Source organism: Miscanthus floridulus, chromosome 1, assembly GCF_019320115.1.
Source record: "Miscanthus floridulus cultivar M001 chromosome 1, ASM1932011v1, whole genome shotgun sequence".
NCBI lineage: Eukaryota > Viridiplantae > Streptophyta > Magnoliopsida > Poales > Poaceae > Miscanthus > Miscanthus floridulus.
Genome location: NC_089580.1, coordinates 52,316,240 through 52,338,854, shown reverse-complemented (window position 1 = coordinate 52,338,854; position 22,615 = coordinate 52,316,240). Strand labels below are relative to the sequence as shown.

Genomic DNA, 22,615 nt, shown 5'->3' with positions numbered 1-22,615 from the left:
AAACTTGATGAATATGGTAGCATAATTTCAAAGATTCAAATTCGCTTCATTCAGCCGTAGTAAGAACAACAGGAATAAATATATAAATCTGCATCTAAATTGTTGATACTCACGGGATATGAATGCAGAACAGGAGAGACTGCATGTGCTCTGGCCGATCTGCTAGGCTGCATTCGGCCGTTGGCTACGGAGGACAGAGTAGCGAAGGCATGTTCGCAGCGCCGCGAGTTTCTTGGAATCAATCTGCAGGTTAGCGCCCTTTAGTCCCCTGCCCATCACCGAAGAAATTTATGGATTGGATGATTACGGAAATATAATCCAGAATAATGGAAGGGCATATAATTTAGTACGTAGACTCCAAGACCTCCTAAGCCGCACAACCATCCATCTGATGATTAAGGAGAAATAGGGCTGTTGGAATTTGACGAGGAAAAGCAGGGAGGCAGAGCGATTTGTGTGGTAGGGCGATTTGAGTCTGAGACGCAACAGGATAATGGTGGGTTAGGATTTGTCATATGGCGGCAAGGGAAAAACTTCAGATACTGCCTCCCGCCAATATCTCTTGACTCCCGCTTTGCTGGCCGCCGGTAGGCGGACAAATTTGCAGGGGAAAAACTTCACGCGGCAACATGTAAAGATAAAGCAGGATACTAATAAACTTTTATTACCTTTTTTGTGATATTGATAATATTCACTTAAAAATACATACATGATAGTTATGCTCTTTAAATTAAATGCAATGCCGCCTCCTGTGATGCTCTACTACGGACATACTGAATTTGCAGTGCCCTGACTGTGCAATTCTTATAACCTGACAAATGTACATTTGAACCTGTGAATGCGTTCACGTTCATGATGATTGTGTATCTTATAGAAAAAACTTACACGGTCTACCATTCGCCAATTGTTGTCTCATATTTGCTCCCATGCATTTGCATATGTTGCCTAGAGATAAAGTTCGACTGCGTACGTGTGCTCATCTGTGAAACTACTGTATAACATGATTTTGATGGTCAATTTGCAGAACTATCTGACCAAATTTAGTTATTATTACAATTATCCGCTGAATTCCTATAAAATTAATGTAATAATATCTAGACTTGGTTAGAAAAATCTATAAACTTGCGTGATAACATGATTTTGATGTATAATCATTGAATAAAAGTTTCAAATGATTTTAGCAAAGCAATACTACTCATTGTTCACAAATGGACATATCCCACACAAAGTTATATGACTAGGTGAGAGATATTACTATATGCAGGATGTCTAGTCCTACTTTATTGAAATTGTCTAAAATTGTTATGGAATGGCTATGGACCCAAAATATGTTGTGTCAATTTGCAGAATTATCTGACCAAATTGATTTATTATTTAACAATTATTCATTGGATTAACATAGAATAAATGTAATAATATCTAAACTTGGTTAGGAAAATCTATAAACATGCATGACAATATTATTTTGGTGTATAATCATTGCATAAAAATTTCAAATGATTTTAGAAAAATAATATTGTGCATTGTTCACAAATGGATATATCTTATACATAGTTATAGGACCAAATAAGAGATGTTTCTATATGTGAAGAATGTATAGTCCCACTTTATTACAATTGCCTAAAAGTATTATGCTATGCTTATGGACCCAAAATATGTTGTGTCGGTTTGCATAATGGTCTATCCAAATTTTAGTTATTATTGTAATTATTTGTTGGATTACCATGGAATAAATGTTTAAATATAAAAATCTTGTGGCCACGCGCTCCTCAGAACCCTAACTTCATCTTCGATCCACCTTGATGGCCGGCGTCCAATGAATCAGCGAAGGGACATGCGGATTCGTACAAGTCACACGTAGTTCCGGCAACACGTGGAGCATTGGAGTGCATAACCAAAGTTATCTTTCTAGAAAAGCCAAAATCTTGTTTTTCGAGACCCAACTACAGACGCAGACGCTCACATACACGAGCTCAAATCACCATGTGAACACACGCACACACACGTAAGAATCCAACCAGCTGAGCTACGCTCGGTTCGCAAAATGTCTTTTAATTTGGAATAGAGCAAGTAGTAAAGTTAAAAAATTATTAAAACTCCAATACATATGGAGTATATATCTACAATAAATGGATCATGCTTATAGTTTGCCGTGAGCTAAAATTTGGCTAACTTCTAATATCCCACGCTCTATCTATCACAACTACACCGAACCACAGCCACGAGCCAAAAATTGGCTAAGTCCCGTGCTCATGCTTTTTTTTTGAAAAAAAATCCCAATCTCAAGCGATTTTAGTCCGCGCACTCGCTCCTCGCCCAAAAATCCCTAAAGCCTCACGTCTCTTGTGCTTTCTCTCCCTAATCCCCATTAGCCGCCGCCCCTTCAGACCCCTCCATCGGGGCTCACGGGAAGAGCAACCCCGACGCCCTCCGGCGTCCGGCCACCGCCCGTCGCCCGCATCCTCCTCCTTCCCTCCTATGGAACGCGCCACAGCGGATCCACGCACTGGCATCCATGGGGAGCGGATCACCCTCCTCCTGCGGTAGGTCGCGCTCAGGTCCCCCGTCCGTACACTACGGGCTGGATGCAGTTCCTCCACCGCGACAGTCATAGCTAGGCTGTTGGTACGCGTTTCCATCCGTGCTCTCCGCCAGGCTCGATTGATGAGGCCTCTTCCACATCGATGCAGGGCGGATCTCTACGGCGCAGGATGCGGCGGCAATGCGGGATGCGGCACCGAGGCGGGCGGGTGGCGGCGCGGGATGGGGCACTAGCGCGGCTGGCAGCGGAGATCCAAAGGTGAAATTCATGCCAAGTACCCAGCTTTTCTCTCACATTAGAAAAGTAAGGCATTAGTTCATTCTCTTGATCGAGTTTTGTTTCAGTGGTGAAATTCTTGGAGGGATGAAGACAAGTGTGCTTGTTTCTACACTTGTAGCTTATCTCAATGCTCTTACAAGGGAAGGGGTTCATGGTGCTGTATGAAATCTTATTGTTTGAATTCATCATGTTCTTGTAAACCTAGTTGACTTAGTGGGATCCTGCTAAAATTCATACTGACTACTGATTTTTTGTTTCTGTAACACACGAGTGATCATGTGCATGTTTACTCTACTATTTTTTATGCTTTTGAAAAATAGATTGATTGTTAAATGTCGTTTTATGTTGTTTAAGCATGATTTATAGGAAACCATGATGCAGCAAACCTATGGTTTAAATCTCAACTCTAGCGATCTTGATTTGATATGGCTTTAAGAAAATTTGGTTAACCTTGCTACAATTTAGTTTTTGCAGTCCTTATGTTCATTTCAAGCTTCAGCAGCTTGCTCCATATCACGCTTCTCCATTGTGCTTCCAGCGGCTAGAATACCTTGTGGTATTCTATTCATCTGTACAGCTGCCAAGAAGCAACAGCTCGACTGAATTGATTTTTAGAGATTCAGTTGGACTTTAGCAGCTTGCAAATAAACCTTGGACACCATGCCGTTTTTCATTGAATCAAATTTCCATTTGCTGCTGTAATTCTCACTTTCCTGTCTTCTGTTGGCTTCAGTGAACAAAACAGGTCATCTCGGCAATAGCAGAAAATCAACTATTTTATTTCTTCAGAGTTTCAGTTCTATAAGAGCAGCTTAGCTATTTTTGTTCTGCAGTTCACTTCTTCAGCAGGAGTACTGCTCGTTTATTTCTGCAGCTTGGTGCAGGCTGTCCAGCTCGATAATTTTTCTTTGATTGGTTAGAAGTTTTCTTCTCTGGTTTTCAGATCTTTAACGGTGATTTTTTTCATCAATAGCATCATCAAGTGTCTATTCTCTCTGTGGCTTGGTCATCAACAACAGCTGCTGCAATTCAGAGTGCATGCTTTCTCATCTATCACAACTGCTGTAACTGATTAATGGAGAATCTCATGTAGTGCACAGGTATTAATTCCTCAAGCCTGTACATCATCTCACCCATAATTCCTGTGAAATGTCTATGTGAGCTATATATAGTGTTGCAATAGTCTTTGAACTTTTCATGCGATCATTAGCTTTGGACTAGTGAGCTTGATAATTATTTTCACATGTTTAATTAGACCTCTTATTAGCAGGCTTATTTGTGAATTGATTAAATTTGCCTATTGATTATGATTTACTAGAATTTGTATTGGAACTAATGCTAAGGTGGCACTAATGACAAAGAATTACTAATTCTAGAAGTAGAAACAATATCTCCATAATGCTCAGCTAATGATTCTAGACAAATAGCGGTACATCTTTTCATTGAACCATTGAATATGATATATTAGACTTACAATGTCAATTTATTAAAGATAAATAACATTATAACACTGTATAATTGCAAACTGACCATAAATAATTCTGCAAACTGACCATAAATAAATTTGCCTAGTGATTATGATTTACAAGAATTTGTATTGGAACTAATGTTAAGGTGACACTAATAACAAGGAATTACTAATTCTAGAAGTAGAAAAAATATCCTCATAATGCTCTGCTAATGATTCTAGACAAATAGCGGTACATCCTTTCATTGAACCATTGAATATGATATATTAGACTTATAATGTCAATTTATTAAAGATAAATAACATTATAACACTGTATAATTGCAAACTGACCATAAATAATTCTGCAAACTTACCATAAATAAATTTGCCTAGTGATTATGATTTACAAGAATTTATATTGGAACTAATGCTAAGGTGACACTAATGATAAGGAATTACTAATTCTAGAAGTAGAAACAATGTCCCCATAATGCTCTGCTAATGATTCTAGACAAATAGCGGTACATCCTTTCATTGAACCATTGAATATGATATATTAGAATTATAATGTCAATTTATTAAAGATAAATAACATTATAACACTGTATAATTGCAATTACCATTTCTCTTCCTTTCAATATAATTCTTGCCCATGTGTAGCACCCGGTTTTAGGAACAAAACCAGATACACACCATATGTGAACCTAGGAAGTCAAATCTCACATATAGCTACAAATAGGGGTAATATCAAAAGACAATGCTTAAATACATAGCGTATTAGTATAAAGAATATAACCTTAGAGTATAGACAGCGGAAAGATAACTCCAATCTTCAGACGAAGACACCAAATCCACAGGGACAACTGACTGGTTGATCACAAGCCTAATTCCTCCAAACTCTAGCAATCTGGTACCCATTCAGGATTTTTATTCAAATAATTAAAAATAAAGAAAGCGTAAGTACATATCGTACTCAACAAATATAACACGGGGTTCATGAGGCTCAAAAGGCTGACACTGGTTAACTACAATTAGCTTTTAATGAGTCATCTTTTAGTAATTGGGTGGCAACAAGTTTATCCACAAGCCCATAAACACTTGATCAGGTAAACATAAATAATGAATAGCATAAACGGTAATCATTAGTGAGCATATTCATCATCAGTATCATCTGTATCCATCCTCTATTCCGTAAGGGTTCTAAGGCCGCTCATGACCATAAGCATGGCTGATATAATAGTTTTACACTCTGTAGAGGTTGTACACTTTCACTATAAGTCGTGATTTACCCTTTCGCCCGAGGTGGCCAACCTCTTGACCCACTACCAAGGAAGGTCGGCAGGGTTCACTATGAAGCCTTTCAAAGGTTCGTCTAACAAGTTAGGGCCGCTAGGTTTTTGTGGCCTGTGAATGTAGGGCTCCCTTTCCGATAGGCACAATGATGCGCAGCCTATACACTGAACGACAGAGGCCGCACTATATCCAACCTGGAACACATCCCTCTTGCGCCATAAAGATAACCTTTAACAATCTAGAAAAGGTCCTCATACTAAGCTAAAGCCAGAGTCATATGGCTCTCACAGCTGTACTGTAAGTCCTAGATGATCACTTATCGATAAGTCCTTAGGGAGAGGAATTTAGAGCACCATAAAATAGCCCAATGCTCTGGCCCCCTTGTTTCATGTTGCTAAAAAGCATCTTTTAATTTTTATTGCATATTTCATTAGTTAAGTTACAAGATCATGGTTGTAGTTGAGCACTAGCATCATACTACCTAATGCAATGCCCCATAGGTATCAAGGTACAAGGTAACAAAGTACTAGGAAATCCTTAGTGGTAATCAAGGTAGACACATGCAGTATGGATTACGTGATTAAAGATGAATAGGACAATAAGGATGGTCCCAAGCTATACTTGCCTTAAACACCGATCCTTCGGTAAGCATTATTCTTCAACGTTCTTCTTCTTCTTGATCACCACGTATATGTCACCGACTGGACGTAATCATAAAGCACCACATAAACATCCATACAATCATACACGAAGCAAACAATAGATCTAAATTAGAACAATACACCAAACATAAAATCAAGATGAAAAGTTTGTAAAACGAATCTACGTCTCACTACGAACACAGACGTGAAAAGGACTCTAATCGGAGCAATGGTGAAAAAGACACATCAAGCAGAAGATCTGCTCATAAAACTATTAGCTTCATGTGTTTTAATTATATAATAACATATATAAGATATTTTATAGATACAATATATGGAATTAAGTCAAATTTAGATTCAAATTATAAAACTAAAGTAAAACAAATCATATTTTATTTACAAAACCCAGTTGCATAATTGTTATTTAAGATATGATTTAAACCATGAAATTTCAGTATTAGTGACATGATAAACATCGTTACTAACGCGTAGATCTTGTTGCTATGAATCTAACGCAACTTGAATGGACTAAAACGGAATTAAAACGCAGAAGATATGAAATAAACAAGATTTCCTTTAATAAAATAATAGATTAAATCTAGCCACGAATTTTAAAAGTTGAAAACCTACTTAACAGTAGTATTAACATATAGATTATGAAATTACGAACCTAACGCAAGTGGAATGGGTCAAATCGGAGTTAAAACAGAGAAGTTATGGCTAAAACAAAATCAGTGGCAAATATGTAAATAAGTGAAAACGTATTTTGGATCTAAACCGAAAAAACTACGCTTTCCGAAAGAAGAAAACGTATTGCGGGAATACGTCATGGACTATGGGTTAATTTGCCAAAATATACATGGGCTCTTTAGCAAAAAGAACAGCGAAACGGTATGTTTTAATCTGGGCCATAGATCTTAGATTGGACGGCTCAACCTGATGTATATATGGCTAGCAGAAGGGGCTTATGTGGCACACAGCCGAAAAAAGAAAACGAAGGGGAAATAGTCATACGGTGGTTGATTGATACAAACAATGATGCTAAGATGTAGAGAACGAAGAGAGGTACCTTGTGATGGTAGTGGCTTGCGGCGGCGACGACGACGGCGAGGGAAGAGGAGAAAAATATAATTTACTACACGAGGGATTTTTCAAACTAGGGGCTCCCCATACGGTAGTTTTGGTGTGCTTTGCCCAAGGGGTTGGTTGATATATATAGGAAGAAAAACTCCCCACATCCACGTCAACTAGCGATATGGTACTAATTGATGTTACCCCCTCCACATTAACTAGTAGGCCTAAATAATCATTAAAGCCCATTAGTAAATAAATGCATGGGCCTTTAGGATTTATTAGGATTATTACACATGGGCTTTGAGCGTTGGGAAAAATGAGAGATTTATTATTTTTGGAATTAATTAATTTTATGGATAAAATAATTCTAGAAAAGTCTAGAATTAATATTTAAGCCACGAAAAATACTCCGAGACCTCCGAAAATTTGAGGAAAATTCTCAGAGACAATTTGGAACATGATGAACCCAAATAAAGTATTTGGAGCTCATAAAAATATTGTTGGGAACTTGGAACATAAAGATTAAGGTGAAGGAGGTAGGAATTAAATTCCAGAAAGAAGCTGGAAAATTTCTAGAGATAGATATTCGTCTCCTAAACGTATAAAAAGACACATTTTGCACATAGAAACACGAGGTGCGACTGGCATGAATGCAACAAACATGTTTCTACCTTATGATAAATTTTAAATTAATGAAAATTTTTATTTTCCTATATTTTCATATGCACAATAATTCACAAATAAATTATTTTAACTGTATTTTCAAAAGTGGCAAATTTTGGGGTGTTACAATTCTACCCCCTTAGGATGAATCTCGTCCTCGAGATTCGAACGATGTCGACTAGGAGATAGGTCTACTTCGTCTCTAGATTCTTCTTTACTTCATCGTGTAGTTCCATCGTCTTGATAAGAATCCACTTTACTTTGCATACATGTAAATCTTACTCCAAGTAACTTGTCAAACTAACTCCAAGATTATGACAGGTACCTTGAACAATTCTCAGGTAACTCCAATCACTAGGCATATAATACCAATTTTCTTCCTTAAAATACTTATCTTCCAACAGAGCCTGATGATTCTCTTAGTTAGAAGGAAATTCTACTACCAATCTTTAAAACATTAATGATTTCGGTCAATTTGCTCAAACTTGGAATACAATTCTTAATCCTCGGTGTCACCCGAACCTTCTTAGCATGACTCTCCGTTGCTAAGGGCATCGGCCATGACTTTTGCTTCTCCAAGTGATAGCATTTTTCCAAGTCATAATCAATTTTATTCCAACGAGGATATCACAAGCTCAAGACCAACTTAGTGAGGATGTCCTATAGTTTTCTGTCATCCTCCTAGATGACACTTTTACTTCCAAAAAGATATTACTTCCATGCTCCCTGACGGGTAACTCCAGATGCATGTTGGGTAGTTTAACTCACGCTTCCTTAGTTGACTTAATGAATAAGCCACTTCTTTTCCTCTCGTATAAGGGCACATTCCACACCCTACCAAGGTGCATCATTGTAGATATGAAGCTCTTGTCTGGTTCTGGCAAAGCTAATACTTATGTTTTACTCCAACCTCTTCTTGGATTCCTTCAAACACTTAGCTGGGGTCTCTTGATCCAAACTAACTTGAAAACTTCTTCGGTAGCTCTATCAAAATCTTGATGATCTTGGTTAAACCTCCCTTGAACCTTTAATCAAACCTCATTGAGACTCTAAACTTCTTTTACATCTTTGAGTACCACCACGCTTCCGCTGCGTAAACTAAAATGTAAGATACTTCATCTTGTAAATTCTTCAACTTGGCTACCCCCTTAAGAGAAGATAAACTAGGGGGCACCAAAGTATATCTTGCACCTCCTTCTAGATGAGTTAACTAATATCAAGATGTTCTGTCATCCCAATGATACTCCTGTGTATGGGCAAGAACAAAAAACCTGAAATTCCTCGCGAGATGAAAAACAGCAGCGCAGTAAAACAGCTGTAACTTCCATTTTGTTAATCCAATGAAGTTGTATCTTATACCATTGGAAATCTTATAAAATTCTCCACAACTTCCTTATAGAACACTTTTCCAAATTCCTTAGTTTTCTTGGTCGAAAATAGTACACAACAGAGACTACTCTAGATTCCAAACAGCACAGATGCATTGCCTTGGGATTTTTGTATCTCCGTAACCAAAATAGCTATCAGGCTGATTCTTGCGCTCAAAGAAAGATATTGAAGTCTACTATTGTCCAAAATTTTCTCATGATTTTGGGTCATCCAGGATTATTAGATATAAGCCGAAGAGTGCAGACTGCTCTAAAAGGACATGATAGGGAGAACAAAAGAAAACCATAGCCCAACTATTTATTTCATTGATCCTTATGCCTTAGGCCTATAAACTAAATGAAATTATGGGGACACCCAATAAGATCATTGCAATCATTACAAAAATCCAAAACAATCATAAGCATAATGACAGTTCAACAAAGCAATAAAGGTGCACACTCAATCATTGACTCAACTTGTGATACTATCGTCCTCATTATACTAAGGGTAACAATCCTAAGACCCATCTTTAGATTATGCAAGAAGATGATGATGGACAGTTCTAAAAGCATATCAAATCAAGGAGTGAAGATGAGAACAAAGACTTCAAAATAAGCACCAAGGTAGAGATGAATAGCAAGGGTAGAGATATAGTAGAGAAAAAAAATATCAAGGTTCATAGAGCAAGGGTTTTTGTAGCAACTTATAAACCTTAGAACGACCAGTTTCTACTAGGCTCATGTCCTATAGTCAGTATTGCTCTGATACCACTTTGTAGCACCCGATTTTTAGGAACAAAATCAGATACACACCATATGTGAACCCAGGAAGTCAAATCTCACATATAGCTACAAACAAGGGTAATATCAAAAGACAATGCTTAAATACATAGCGTATTAGTATAAAGAATATAACCTTAGAGTATAGACAGTGGAAAGACAACTCCAATCTTTAGGCGAAGACACCAATCCACAGGGACAAACTGACTGGTTGATCACAAGCCTAATTCCTCCAAACCTCTTGCAATCTGGTACCCATCCGAGATTTTTATCTAAATAATTAAAAATAAGAAAGCGTAAGTACATGTCATACTCAACAAATATAACATGGGGTTCATGAGGCTCAAAAGGCTGACACTGGTTAACTGCGATTAGCTTTTAATGAGTCATCTTTTAGCAATTGGGTGGCAACAAGTTTATCCACAAGCCCATAAACACATGATCAGGTAAACATGAATAATGAATAGCATAAACAGTAATCATTAGTGAGCATCTTCATCATCAGTATCATCTATGTCCATCCTCTATTCCGTAAGGGTTCAAGGCCGCTCGTGACCATGAGCACGACTGATATACCCGTTTTACACTGTGCAGAGGTTGTACACTTTCACTGTGAGTTGTGATTTACCCTTTCGTCTAAGGAGGCCAACCTCTTGACCCACTACCAAAGAAGGTCGGCAGGGTTCACTATGAAGCCTTTCAAAGGTTTGTCTAACAAGTTAGGGCCGCTAGGTTTCTATGGCCTACGAATGTAGGGCTCCCCTTCCGACAGGCACAATGACGCGCAACCTATACACTCACGGATAGAGGCCGCACTATATCCAACCCGGAACACACCCCTCTTGTGCCATAAAGGTAACCTCTAACAAGCTAGAAAATATCCTCATACTAAGCAAAAGCTAGAGCCATATAGCCCTCATAGCTGTACTGTAATTCCTGAATGATCACTTATAGATAAGTCCTTAGGGAGAGGAATCTAGAGCACCATAAAATAACCCAATGCTCTGGCCCCCTTGTTCCATGTTGCTAAAAAGCATCTTTTAATGTTTATTGCATATTCCATTAGTCAAGTTACAAGATCATGGTTGTAGTTGAGCACTAGCATCATACTACCTAATGTAATGCCCCATAGGTATCAAGGTACAAGGTAACAAAGTATTAGGAAATCCTTAGTGGTAGTCAAGGTAGACACATGCAGTATGGATTAAGTGATTAAAGATGAATAGGACAACAAGGATGGTCCCATGCTATACTTATCTTAAACACCGATCCTTCGGTAAGCATTATTCTTTAACGTTCATCTTCTTCTTCTTCTTGATCATCACGTATATCTCACCGACTAGACGTAATCATAAAGCACCACACAAACATCCATACAATCATACACGAAGCAAACAATAGATCTAAATTAGAATAATACACCAAACATAAAATCAAGATGAAAAGTTTGTAAAACGAATCTATGTCTCGCTACGAACACACAGACGCAAAAAGGACTCTAATAAGAGCTATGGTGAAAAAGATACATCTACTAGAAGATCTGCTCATAAAACTATTAGCTTCTTGTGTTTTAATTATATAATAACATATATAAGATATTTTATAGATACAATATATGGAATTAAGTCAAATTTAGATTCAAATTATAAAACTAAAGTAAAACAAATCATATTTTATTTACAAAACACAGTTGCATAATTGTTATTTAAGATATGATTTAAACCATGAAATTTCAGTATTAGTGACATGATAAACATCGTTACTAACGCGTAGATCTTGTTGCTATGAATCTAACACAACTTGAATGGACTAAAACGGAATTAAAACGCAGAAGATATGAAATAAACAAGATTTCCTTTAATAAAATAATAGATTAAATCTAGCCATGAATTTTAAAAGTTGAAAACCTACTTAACAGTAGTATTAACATGTAGATTATGAAATTATGAACCTAACGCAAGTTGAACGGGTCAAATCGGAGTTAAAATGGAGAAGTTATGGGTAAAACAAAATCAGTAAAATCAGTGGCAAATCTGTAAATAAGTGAAAACGTATTTTGGATCTAAATCGAAAAACTACGCTTTTCGAAAGAAGACAACGTATTGTAGGAATACGTCATGGACTGCGGGTTAATTTGCCAAAATATACACGGGCTCTTTAGCAAAAAGAACAACAAAGGGGTATGTTTTAATCTGGGCCATAGATCTTAGATTGGATGGCTCAACCTGATATATATATGGCTAGCAGAAGGGGCTTATGTGGCACACAGCCGAAAAAAGAAAACGAAGGGGAAATAGTCATACGGTGGTTGATTGATACAAACAATGATGCTAAGATGTAGAGAACGAAGAGAGGTACCTTGTGATGGTAGTGGCTTGCGGCGGCGACGACGACGAGGGAAGAGGACGACGACAACAACAACAACAAAGCCTTTAAGTCCCAAACAAGTTGGGGTAGGCTAGAGTTGAAACCCAACAGAAGCAATCAAGGTTAAGGCACGTGAATAGCTGTCTTCCAAGCACTCCTATCTAAGGCTAAGTCTTTGGGTATATTCCATCCTTTCAAGTCTCCTTTTATTGCCTCTACCCAAGTCAACTTCGGTCTTCCTCTGCCTCTCTTCACGTTACTATCCTGACTTAGGATTCCACTACGCACCGGTGTATCTGGAGGTCTCCGTTGCACATGTCCAAACCATCTCAACCGGTGTTGGACAAGCTTTTCTTCAATTGGCGCTACCCCTAATCTCTCACGTATATCATCGTTCCAAACTCGATCCCTTCTTGTATGACCGCAAATCCAACGCAACATACGCATTTCCGCGACACTTAGCTGTTGAATATGTCGTCTTTTCGTAGGCCAACATTCTGCACCATACAACATAGCAGGTCTAATCGCCGTCCTATAAAACTTGCCTTTTAGCTTCTGTGGTACCCTTTTGTCACATAGGACACCAGACGCTTGCCGCCACTTTATCCACCCTGCTTTGATTCTATGGCTAACATCTTCATCAATATCCCCGTCCCTCTGTAGCATTGATCCTAAATATCGAAAGGTATCCTTCCTAGGCACTACTTGACCTTCCAAACTAACATCTTCCTCCTCCCGAGTAGTAGTGCCGAAGTCACATCTCATATACTCAGTTTTAGTTCTACTAAGTCTAAAACCTTTGGACTCCAAAGTCTCCCGCCATAACTCCAGTTTCTGATTCACTTCTGTCCAGCTTTTATCAACTAGCACTACATCGTCCGCGAAAAGCATACATCAAGGGATGTCCCCTTGTATGTCCCTTGTGACCTCATCCATCACTAAAGCAAACAAATAAGGGCTCCCCATACGGTAGTTTTGGTGTGCTTTGCCCAAGGGGTTGGTTGATATATATAGGAAGAAAAACTCCCCACATCCACGTCAACTAGCGATATGGTATTAATTGATGTTACCCCCTCCACATTAACTAATAGGCCTAAATAATCATTAAAACCCATTAGTAAATAAATGCATGGGCCTTTAGGATTTATTAGGATTATTGCACATGGGCTTTGAGCGTTGGGAAAAATGAGAGATTTATTATTTCCGAAATTAATTAATTTTATGGATAAAATAATTCTAGAAAAGTCCAGAATTAATATTTAAGCCACGAAAAATACTCCGAGACCTCTGAAAATTTGGGGAAAATTCTCAGAGACAATTTGGAACATGATGAACCCAAATAAAGTATTTGGAGCTCATAAAAATATTGTTGGGAACTTGGAACATAAAGATTAAGGTGAAGGAGGTAGGAATTAAATTCCAGAAAGAAGCTGGAAAATCCTAGAGATAGATATTCGTCTCCTAAACGTATAAAAAACACACATTTTGCACATAGAAACACGAGGTGCGACTGACTTGAGTGCAACAAACACGTTTCTACCTTATGATAAATTTTAAATTAATGAAATTTTTTATTTTCGTATATTTTCATGTGCACAATAATTCACAAATAAATTATTTTAACTCTATTTTCAAAAGTGGCAAATTTTGGGGTGTTACACCAAGGAATTCTATAGAGGTAGAATAATAAAGGTACAAAATGTAAGAACCATATTTTCATATTTATTATAGTAAAATGTTTGTTTTATATTGTTTTATATGTAAGGATCATCATGGAGTGCTTGGAGAGACTACCATTGCACAATAAGAGGTAGCTCATGACGAGACTACATGCCACAAGAGTCCAAAGCATGAGCAACCTCCTCCAATGAAGGTAGGTGAACAAAATATCACTTATCTTTACTACATTATCTTGATAAACAAATAATGTTTGCTGGTCGCTAAGTGATATGTCAAATTAATATAGGTTCGGTCCACAGTGGTACTCATGACTACCAAATATCCAAATAAGGTCTTTTGAGCACTAATCCAAAAACATGTTTTGGTGGAGTTGAGACAAAATCAATTCTACAAAGTGGATATCAATCATCCTGGGTACAATAACATTGGTGATGCCCTTGCCAAAGGTGGTAACAATTGTTCGGACTTTGACATTTCTATGTTCGTACTAGCTTTTAAGTTTACATCAACTAACATAGATAGAATAATATTTAATGTTATAACTTTCACTTTGCAGGTTGAAATGATTAATGGCTGAATTCTTATATTGATGTGTGCAAAAATGGATGAAGAAGCAATGGAATTTAAGAACACTAGATATCACACTTTCATTTCTAGTAGTATGGGCTTGTACTCTTCAAAACTATATGTAGTTGCTTTCAAGCTAGAGCCACATCGTTATGTACCTATACTGTCACTTGATTTGAACAAGTATTACGTTGAAATCTTGAAATAATTTGTGGATCTTGCTATGATTATTGAAATTTGCTGCCCATGAGATTCTATAATGTGTCATAATTGTGTGATTCTGCAATGTGTAGCCCACATGTAAGGGTAATATAAATATTTTATTTAAAAAGTTGAATGTGTTACAATAGGTAAAACATGGGTTACTCCATTCCACGCTATATACTCTACTACAATGTGGAAGTGTTACTATAACACTAAAAAAATATTACAAAAGAAAATCATTGTAACACTAGACAATCTTACAATAGATATGTGTTACAAACTATGTACTTCATCACATTATGGAAGTGTTACTATAGCTAAAAAAGTGTTACAACAGAGAATCACTGTAACACTAGACAAATGTTCCAATAGATATATAAATGTGTTACAATGTAGTAACACTTTTCTATATATAAAAGAACACATATTCCGTGTTACAATAGATCAGTCTATAGTAACATGGCTAATTGGAACACAAAAAAAAATGTGTTACTAAGAGAGCTAGTAACACTTTTTCCAGCCTATAGTAACATAAGTTGGTATTACTATATCCCTGTGTTGTAGTAGTGTTTATATCTTCTTCTTAGGCCTCTTTACTCAAATATTTACTAAGTTACGAGGATTGGGATCCAACTCATTATTTTAGCACACCCTAAAGCTTCAACTGTGCCAATATATTTTCATTAAAGTGATAGTGATAGGAATTATATTGGTGTGGAAACATTAAAACCATGGTTGAGGCCAGACCTCAAGTGCTTCCTGAAATTGAGCCAAATTTCTTGATGAGAGAATTCATTAGATGGAGGGTCACTACTACAAAAATTATTTTAGGAGACAACTATTATTATTTACAAAGGCAGGTAAAAAATATTGTAGTCTCAAAAAATGAGGAGCTATTTTTGGAGGCATTCATTCCATTTATGAAGACAACAAACTTACCACTACCTCTGAAAATCAATTAACATAGGGGGTCTCTTAAGAGTCCCGCCTCTAAAAACAGAGCCTATTTTAAAAGGCGGACCTCCTAAGAGACCTGCCTCAGTAAATACCTCGAGCCCACCGGGCCACTAAAACGTAACTCTAATAAGTCCCTAACAACATCACCAGATCTCCTCCTTCACCCCTCGCCTCACACTCTCAACAGCTACTGTTGTTCCTCTCTCTCTCCCTCCCATGGAGATCTCCTCCTCCCCTCACCTCCTACTCTCAACAATCGTAGTTGCTCCTCTCTCTCTCTCTCTCTCTCTCTCTCTCTCTCTCTCTCTCTCTCTCTCTCTCTCCCACATGGAGATCTTCTCCTCCGACCGTCACATCCAACAGCGCACACGGCCTCTCTACTAGCGTACGCAGCACATGCACATGAGCTTCCTGCATCTCCACTGGCGCGTGACCTCTCTCCACACACTAGGGAATAGTGGATCTGAGACCTAGGCTCCAGGCTCTCCGCTCAAGCAGCCTCTCCACCGGCATATGCTGCTTCTCTAGTGGCGTATGCGATGCACACGGGCTCCAGGATCCACACTCCCTCCTTGTCCCGGGCTTGGGTGATATCCCATTCCTGCTCCCTCTCCCTCTCTATCCCTCTCTCTACTCCCGATCTCCCTCAACCTCACTCTCCTCGTTGATCCACAAGAGCGATGGTGAATACGGGCTGCCTCCGCTAGCTCCGCCCCAGACAACAAATACACTTGACACGACTAGCTAGTTCGGGTCAGGTCCACAAGTCATCACCTAAATCCACTATCTGGCAATAAATTTGCATAGGATTTGTCACATTTTATAGGGCCTCGATAAAACCCCCTAGCTCCACCCCTAGTACTCAGATATACACTTTTCTAGATATCTACAATAAAAATGATATATCAAGAAAGGCAATAAAATGTTTTATTTTTAAGTATAGATGGAGTAACAAAATAGAAAACCACGAAATTTAATAATGGATAAACTTCTCTTTGCTTTCCCTCCAATTTAAACTGTTAGTCCGTTCGATGAAGTTTTTTTTTTGCGAGGAATTTGATAAAGTGAAAAGAATCTATAATTCAAAACTGATTGAGTAATGAATAATGTTAGTCCACTTTGACATGCCACTCGATAGTAGTCGCATATGTGGGATTGGTTGAACAACGGGAGGTGAGGAAAAGGAAACCGTGATCACCAAAGCTGAAATGCATGGCTCCATGTACGGTTGACGAGTACGCTGGTTGATGTAGTAACAACTAAAAAAATGTTCCTTCGACCAGGAAACTGGTTGTCACTTTGACCGGTGTTGCTGCATGCAATTTTCAGCTTTACGTGAGAACTCGATGACTGGAAGCTTGATCGGCACGTCCTATTCGTTGTTACCTGTCCACAACGTCGCCTGGTCAGATATGTATGTATAAGCCGCCGCCGCCAGTGCTGCTTGCTTCTCTACACGTGGATGCATTGAAGAGGCACACTACCATACGGTTGCCATCACCGGCTGCTCATCTGGCGGGCAGCAGCTTTGCAAAGTTCTTGGAAACAGGTAGAGGCACGACACGTTTCTCGCGTGACAATCACAGAAGCACATAGGTAGTTGCACACGGATCTGCCTTGCATTGAGAGCCACCGGCAGCAACTAGCTAGCCGTGCCAAGTGTACAGTGTACTGTGCAGACACAGGTAAGCAAATCCAATAAATAGTTGTGATGTATGATCAGAAGTGAGATACAGATCCAATCCAATAGGAGTAATAAATGGACAAGACATTTGAGAAGTCGACAGAGGCCGAAATTTTAGAAACAAAGTGCAATTAGGAAACCTCGATTCCATTTCTAGATAAAATATGAAGGCAGTCTACTCACCATATTATTCAATGAAAGAATTGACTGGTGCTGATATTTTTGAAGAAAAAGATGGATAGAGAAACGAACCATTCGGTGAAATAAAGACCACAAGAATATGCAAATAAAAGGCCGCCCTCTATCTATAGTTGGTGCGATTTCCATTTCACCGGGTATTATCATACAGTGTGAACTCATTTGGCGATGAAAATGTGAAAAATTTGTTGCCGCCTTGCCGGGCTTGCATCACTTGATTGCAACGGTTGGAGAGGTCCACAAAAACAGTTGATTAAAATGATAGAATGCCTGATAATGATATATGTAAGTCATAACAATTGAAGTCGTCACTGGTTGACTTGCATTTGTAATGAGTGGTGCTGTATGCAAGCTCAATTAAACCGAGATCTTTGTGCTGACTTAAATTGGTGAGAAAACATTAGCTATAGATGTCCATCTGCCATCACCGTTGTCAAGCTACACTATTTTAACTTTTCTAGATACATTGCTTTTACTATATCTAAAAATAGTGTATACCTAAGAATAGTCTCTGTGGGAGTTTCATCTCACTATTTATAAGACTTCCATGCGTTGCAAACAGAGTACAAGTTTCATCCTCACGAAACTCATTTTATCCCATCCAACTTTTATCCTATCTATGTTCATCAATACTATGCCACATCAGTTTATTTAATGCTCAACTATCATGAAACCACATTGAGACGGGCCTAAGTTTATAGCAAAAGCTATGTATCTCGAAAAAAGCAAATTGTCTTATAGTTTGGTATGGAGGGAGCATTGAATTACAAAATTTTCTCAGGGCAACACACCCACGCGGCAGCAAGAGACCATAGGTGAAGTGCCCCACCCTTCATCAGGATCCCCTTGGAGAAGGGCGCACACTGCGGCCACTCGGCCCTTGGATCATCGCCATGTGGCGCCGTGGTTCGCCCCTTGCAGAGGAGGGGCTCCACACGCGTTAACTCGACCTGCTGGTGCAATGATGACTGAGGAATATCAAAAGACTACATTAGGCGTCAGCAGGAAGGGCGCGTGGAGAAACCATCCTGCCCGCTAACAAAGGGCCCCATGATGGTCTCGGGGGCTGTGCCATCCCCTCCGCCAGGAATTTTGGGGCCCGATCAGCGGGCGTCCCATGATCACTGCCAAGCAGGGTAAGGACAAGAGCAGGGAGCACCAAGAGATGGGCCCAACGAGGGCCATCTAAACCCGGGGCATAGAATGCATCTAGCCACCGCAAAGCGTGGCCCAAGCCAAGGAGGCCTATCAGTGAGCCCTCGTGCGGGCGTGGGACGCCGAGCGACGGATTGATACCGAGCCAGGGCCCCAACACCCTATCGCTCGACCCATGGTAGGCCAAGGTAAACAAGGCACCCCACGCGGGCCTAGAGCTAGCGACCCTCGATGGGTCAGCCAGGCCCTTGCAATGGGCCTTTCCACACAATGCACGACAGTAGCATCGCCCGGCTTAGAAGCCGCGTGCATGCCTAAAGGCTCAGGCACCCTTAGAAGGGCATTTGATCCAAGACCGCTAGGATTCGGTGCACCACGATTGATCCAGTAAAAAAAGATCGGGTTCAGCCCCTCATCGCCAACATGGACTTGACATAGAAGGCCACAAAGGGCTCAGAGGCTCCAAACAAGAGTCCAACTACATAGGGGTATGCCAACTCCTCGGGGAAGAGGAAGCCAACTGACGGACCATGGACCGCTCGAGGCTCAGGGGCTATACCCATCCGCTACGCTCGTGCACACCCTCCGAAAGGAGTTAGGGCGAGCCCGAGCATGCCTGCAGCCACCGTTCGTGGCTCGTCGTGGCCCCAGACAACCAAGTGATGGTAGCCCGAGCTTGATTTCCACCCAGCGCACACCGGGGCCAGCACTCGGACGCACCGAGCCATAGGTCAGGGCCCGACACGAGAACTGGCCAGGCACCTAGATCCGAATAGGTATGTAGGTGCTACGCCATCTACCCATTCAATAGGTGTGAGGCCCTGTTGGCCACTCTCTCAGCATGGTCACGCAACCGGCGTGACACAATTGGACAACGGATTTCACGAACTCTAGAGGCGAAGGGCTCTAGGGCCCACTCGGCAGTCCCTCTAGGTGGGGGCTCCTTGCTAGCCAAGGAAGCCTCAAGAAGCCAAGGCTCAACCAAGGGAGGCCACGCCACGGTAGGCAGCCCCTGACGGTCAAGCGCCAGAATGGTGGCAGGGACGACAGGAGGCGGTTGTGGCACTATCAGCTCCTCCCTACGCGACAAGGCTATGTCCATCAACATCATGACAGAGGACTAATGCACTTGGTGCATAGACCATAAACTAGGGCTAAACTGACTTGTACACCATGCCCTCCTTCGAATATAAGGGGAGGCACGACCTCCTATAGAAGGGGAGCGAACCCAACTTAGTTAGAGGAGACCGAATTCTTGCTCATTCGGAGGAAGAAGACAGATGGACTCTAGGATATCACCGAGCAATCCTCTACCAATCTCTCTCAATCTCCACCATTGTAACCCATCGATTAGGCATTCCTAACACAAAGATTACTATACTGTTGGACGTTGGGCTCAGAAGTCCAAACTATGATAAATTGAGTTGTTTCCTAAAAGGGGGACCATGACGCCTAAGAGAGGAGGGGGTGAATTAGGCAACTTAAAACTCTAACTCTAAACTATGGACTCTTTTTCTACCCTTAGCAAACCCTATGCAAAAGATAAACTATCTAAATATGCAACTAAGGTTTTGCTAGTGTGTTGCTATCTCTACCGCAAAAGGAGTTATGTAAATAATGTAAATGCGGAAGCTAAAGAGTAAGTTAGAGATATGCAAACCTCTATCGATGACTCTGGTATTTTTATCGAGGTATCGAGAAGCACGCAAGCTTCCCCTAAGTCCTCGTTGGAGCCCCTCACAAGGAATCTCTCGCAAGAGCCAAGCTCTTGGTCGGGTAACTCCATGGATAGGTCTGGGCCTTCCCCATGCACAAGTGGGTCTAAGGTGTGCCTTTCGGCAAGCCTCTCCTGGACCACTCCCCACCGTCTTCACTATCAAGCTTCCGGCTAAACCGCCGCGGGCCTTGTTCCCTTCGGTACACGGTGGCGGCTACACCACAAACGCGGTTGGTGTGATCTCGCAACACTACAAGCCCCTCCGATGTACAACAATGGTGCGCGCAAGCACCGAGTGGTAAGATGTATGCAAACCTCACCAAACACTAGGCCTAAACCTGGAGCAAGTGCATAAGCGGTGGTCTAATCAACCTAAGCACTTCGCAAAGTACCTACACTAATCACCTAATGAATCACTAAGCACTATGCAATTGGAGATCACTAAAATGGTGTATCAACACCCTTGGTATGTTTTCTCAGCTCCACACTACTCAAATGGCCTGTTGGGGGGGTCTATTTATAAACCCCACTGAGAAAGTGTAGCACCCAGTTTTAAGAACAAAACCAGATACGCACCATATGTGAGTCCAGGAAGTCAAATCTCACATATAGCTATAAATAAGGGTAATATCAATAGACAATGCTTAACTATAGAACATATTAGTATAAAGAATATAACCTCAGAGTATAGATAGCAGAAAGATAACTCCGATCTTCAAGTGAAGACTCCAAATCCATAGGGACAACTGACTGGTTGATCACAAGCCTAATTCCTCCAAACTCTAGCACTCTGGTACCCATCTAGGATTTTTCCAAATAATTGAAAGGTAAAGCAAGCGTAAGTACATGTCGTAGTCAACAAATATAACATGGGGTTCATGAGGCTCAAAAGGCTGACACTGGTTTAACCACTGTTCGCCTAAATGGCCATTTAGCCCATTTACACACTATTTAAAAGCTACATGGTGGTACACCGTTTTCGTTTAATCGGTTGTTTTGACCATTTAAACGGCCGTTTTTCCTGTTTAAACACCCATTTTGCCCAAATAATGGGCTAAACGGTAGGTGACCGACTGTTTACCGTTTAGCGTTTAGGATAACATTGGGTTTAACTACGATTAGCTTTTAATTGTCAAAATTTTAGCAATTGAGTAGCAACAAGTAAACATGATCAGGTAACCATTAGTGATCAGGTAAACATGATTAATGAATACATAAACAGTAACAATTAGTGAGCATCTTCATCATCCATATCATTAGTGTTCATCATCATTAACCATTAGTGATCATCTATTTTGTAAATGTTCCAAGGCCGCTCGTGACCGTGAGCACGGCTGATATATCAATTTTACACTCTACAGAGGTTGTACACTTTCACTGTGAGTCATGATTTACCCTTTCGCCCGAGGTGATCAGCCTCTTGACCCACTACCAAGGAAGGTCGGCAGGGTTCACTATGAAGCCTTTCAAAGGTTCATCTAACAAGTTAGGGCCATTAGATTCACTCGGCAAACAGATGTAGAGCCCCCCTTCTCGATGGCACAATGACACGTAGCCTATACACAAGGGGACAGAGGCCGCTCTATACCTGATTTGGCAAGCCATTCTTACGCCAATAAAGGTAACCACTAATAAGCTAGAATAGGTCCTCATACTAAGCTAAAGCTAGAGCCATATAGCCCTCACAGCTGTACTGTAAGTCTCAGATAAATCACTTACAGATAAGTCCTTAGGGAGAGGAATCTAGAGCACCATAAAACAACCAAATGCTCTAGCCCCCTTGTTCCATGTTGCTAAAAAGCATCTTTTTATGTTTATTGCATATTACATTAGTCAAGTTACAAGATCATGGTTATAGTTGAGCACTAGCAAAGCTATCCAATGCAATACCCCATAGGAGTCAAGGTACAAGATATCAAATATCTAGGATATCCTTATTGACAACAAGGTAGACACATGCAATATGAATTAAGTGATTAAAGGTGAATAGGTAACAA

At 40.1% G+C, this 22,615-nt stretch overlaps 1 long non-coding RNA gene across 2 annotated transcripts; it reads left to right on the top strand.

The window, feature by feature from the left end:
- Window positions 1-2,285: 2,285 nt before the first annotated feature.
- On the top strand, window positions 2,286-14,952 carry LOC136483767 (uncharacterized). Of its 2 annotated transcripts, XR_010765627.1 has the most exons (7): window positions 2,286-2,543; window positions 2,691-2,800; window positions 2,887-3,736; window positions 3,841-3,921; window positions 14,222-14,329; window positions 14,423-14,582; window positions 14,693-14,952. It is a non-coding gene; the product is annotated as an uncharacterized lncRNA (long non-coding RNA). The 2 variants fall into 2 exon arrangements; XR_010765628.1 differs by having other exon boundaries at window positions 2,887-3,921.
- The last annotated feature ends 7,663 nt before the right edge of the window (window positions 14,953-22,615 follow it).